Source organism: Pinus tabuliformis, chromosome 1_2, assembly GCF_031772625.1.
Source record: "Pinus tabuliformis cultivar Carrire ecotype Pingquan chromosome 1_2, CPIR1, whole genome shotgun sequence".
In the NCBI taxonomy this organism is placed as follows: domain Eukaryota; kingdom Viridiplantae; phylum Streptophyta; class Pinopsida; order Pinales; family Pinaceae; genus Pinus; species Pinus tabuliformis.
Window position 1 is genome coordinate 52,171,711 of NC_142298.1, and position 3,965 is coordinate 52,175,675.

General features: G+C 42.1%; 1 pseudogene; it reads left to right on the forward strand.

Moving 5' to 3' along the window:
• Positions 1 to 835: 835 nt before the first annotated feature.
• Positions 836 to 1,866, forward strand: LOC149204377 (glucan endo-1,3-beta-glucosidase 14 pseudogene; annotated as a pseudogene).
• The last annotated feature ends 2,099 nt before the right edge of the window (positions 1,867 to 3,965 follow it).

The window sequence follows — 3,965 nt, forward strand, 5'->3', positions numbered from 1 at the left end:
GAGACTATAGCAAGTCTAGACAAACCCCAGCTATTGAAGATTTCAAAAAATTAAGAATATCAGTTTGAAAAATACATTGTCCAATACCAGTTTTTCAGAGATTCTGTTCTTTAAATTCTATAGAAATTTCACATCTGACTTGACTTTGTAGCTGATTCCTTCAAACTTTATAAAACTTGCCTCTATATCCCTTCTGGAAGCTCAGGAATGCAAAAAGAATAAAAAATCCGCAAATACCAGCAAATGTTAGGAAGAACAGTGGCTGTAGATAAGTGTTATAACATCAAAGAAGCTCCATCATTACAGAGAAAACACCACAGTGCAACGTATTCAGCTCCAAGACAGAGAAATAAATATGGAGTGTCTTCAATATATATACATCCACACATCCAATGAGATGAGGAAGTTTGAGACCTTCTATAGCAGAGGTACATCACCAAACATTACTTCCAATAGTCTATGCTCATTAAGATTTCAAGCACAGGTACAGTGATATGCTGCTCAACTGAAACAACCACAGAAAATACAAGTTTGTAGCCTTGGGGCTAGATCAAACCTAATGCTTCTGGGGCTTGTTGAAGTTTATCCCGGATTATCAATCTTGATGAAAAAACCCTGAACTTACTGATGCGCAAATCAAGCTACAGCGCAAGCTAGATGTCTTTGACACTTGGTTTCTCTCCCAGCAATTATGAATCCTGGATGATATTGTACAAACAGCGAATCCCCAAATTGATATACTGCCCAAAGACGACAATTTTGATACAAAAACAGCTACAGATGACAAGGCTGGCAGAAAATAAAAGTCGCAGAACAGCAAAACCCACTTCATAAATTTCTCGCATTTCTCTGCATGCGAGGAGATTTGGGTGTGTAGAGGCTGCTTGTCAAGGGAGCTTCAGAAATGGGCAGAGCAGGCCTTGGAACGAGCTTGTTGTGTGTTCTGATTTTTCTGTCTGGATTGGCTCTTTCAAACGCTCAGTCAAAAATAAGTTCCTCCACAACAGGAATCAACTATGGACAAGTCGCAGATGACTTGGCACCGCCGGAACTAGTAGTGGGTCTTCAGCCACAAAGATCACAGGCATAGCTGTAGGGAACGAGGTTTACACAGGAACTGACACGCAGTTAATGGCAAACCTGGTTCCCGCAATGAAAAACATCCATTCGGCCCTTGTCAGCATCGGTGCAGACATGAATATTAAAGTTACCACTCCCCATTCTCTTGCTGTACTTGGGAATTCATTTCCACCGTCTGCTGGTTCCTTTGCATCAAACGTGAAGAGCCTAATGAAACCACTTTTGGATTTGTTGTCTCAGATTGGTTCTCCTTTCTTCATAAATGCTTATCCATATTTTGCATACAAGGGTGACCCCAGCCAGATATCCCTGCCTTATGTACTATTCGAACCAAATACAGGTGTTATTGACCCGAACAATAATGTTCATTATAACAACATGTTATATGCACAGGTTGATGCTGTTTATTCTGCGCTGTCTGCTCTAGGATATGCTAATATAGAAGTCACGGTCTCCGAAACTGGATGGCCTTCAAAGGGAGACGCCAATGAAGCAGGTGCAACCCTTCAGAATGCTCAGACTTATAATGGGAATTTACTTCAACTGCTCGCTCAGCGCGCGGACCTGACATCTTTCTGCCGTAAGCCCGAAGTTCATAGAAGTTCCGATCAACATCAACTTTCGGCCGACGCTGTCAATGAGTCTTCATCCGTCCTTTTCAATGATAATCTCCACCGAAAATCTGCTAAGCCACCGGAGGAAACCGAAGATGCGGCTTCAGAGATAATCTCCACCGAAAATCTGCTAAGCCACCGGAGGAAACCGAAGATGCAGCTTCAGAGATAATCTCCATCGAAAATCTGCTAAGCCACCGGAGGAAACCGAAGATGCGGCTTCAGAGAAAAAGAGAACGAGTTCTGTAATACAAAGCGACGATAATGCTGGCCCTGGGAACGCTGCTTGCAAGAGAACTCGAACCTCAGAGCGTTCATACGAGCACATTCAATGTGAAATGGCTCCTTCCACCATTCACGCAGCCTCGGTTTGAAGAATATCAAACGTTCACCATGTCAGGCGTTATGGCAGAGTATCAAGGGTATATTTTTCTGCATTAACGCATATGCTTCTCAGGTGCAGAAAGGCGGAGAATTTGTCAGAAGCCCTTCTCTGCGTAAAGGTCATTGATGATTCATGACCAATCAGAGATACAATGTCGACTGCTTTGCAGTCACCGACATGAGATGGGAGATACAGAGAAATGCAAAGAATAACGCACACAATGGTATCAAAAAAATCGAAGAGAATAGGCGTTACTACACAGTGGCGCAGAAGCGTTTTCTGAGACCAACACACAAATCGTTAGATAAATCGCTCTTCAAGAGGAATTCCTTTTAGAGAAGAATTTCAGGGGATTAAACGGAGAAAACAGTTCTGACAGGGAGCAGGAAAACAAGTCGCTCAAATATGAGCTGACAAGCGCAGAGATACCGTCAGGCAATAAAGGTACATCGCAGGTGGTGCAGCGCTTTTAAATGGAGCGTATATGGACAGAGAACGCAGGTCTCATAAATAGAATATGGAAGACAAACATCTCAGAACGGCTTGGACAGATGCGTTATATGGCAGAGGCCAGGACTGACATGCACATAACAGGCCACAGAAAAACAAGTGGCTCCGATACCATGTTAAACACACATGGACAGCAAAGAATAGGAAAGATAAATCATGTGAGTTCATTTTTTTATTAACAATAGATATAAATCTATAGTAAAAATATGTGACTCTTGGGTTTCAGATCCCAAGGTCTCTTGGACTGCTTTTGTCCATTCGACTTCCACACTAACCCATTAGGATTAGGTGTCCAACAGAAGTTAAACACAATTGAGGGTTTAGAACCAATAGAGAAAATGGACATAAATCCTATGATGGCCTCATCTACCCACTGATCAGAGTAGTAGCCAAGGAGGTAGGAGACAACTGTGATAATCTTCTTGGGTCTCTCAGGGAAAATAGAGGAGGGATAGGGAGGATTTTTCTTTGGCAATGGGGCATCTTGTATTAAGAAAAACTCAAGAGTTTGGGCCCTCTTGGAAAAGTCTAATTTCTGGTATAACTCAACAAGTGCTTCATAGGAAAATGGGGTAGCATTCTCTATTGTGGGAGCTTGCATCATCTGATCTATGGCCTAAGGAGTGATGGTAAACAAAATTTCTCTAGTGGGGGTAATGATGGCCCTTTGGCTTGGCAAATATGATGCATGACACTTTCTAATAAACTCTGGGGTGTTGTGGGTACGAGGAAAAATATAGTGGGGTAAATTGGACTCCCACAACTGAATGTCATCGGACTTGTCAATGTATTTGTCCTCAAGCCAGCAATACATCTCAAAGAGGTCCAATTCGCAGAGAGTTTCATGGATTTTAAAGTCTCTGTCAGCCAAAGGTATGTGATGAAAATCTATGGGAGAATAGATCAGAGGATTAACAAGTTCCTCTGGTCCTTTGTCCTTTGGAGGCATCTTTGAATAAAGATAAGGAAAGGGGTGAAAAATAGATTGGAGGCTTGAATACACAGAGAGGAGTCAGGTTCTGGAGGCAAGGATTGAAGCAGCAAGCTGAAAATGATTAAGCAAACAATGTCGCTGGTAGGTGAAAAAGTTGAAGTTTTAGTCCAACAACCTGTAACAAATCAATAATAGTGATAATGCATGAATTCAGTAACCTGTTCACAAGCAAAAGGGAGGTTTATATAATCAATCTAGTTTTTCCATTGGTGGTGGCACAGGTCCGTTGGATTAACGGCTAAGAAATTAATTGCTTAACGGGTTAATTTTGGAGGGAGTGGAGGTGATTGGTGGATTTAACGGGCAAATGTCATGGTGGAAGGTGAGTGGAAGGAGTGTAACAGGTAGGATAATGGTATCGACAGTAAGGGAAACAATGTTT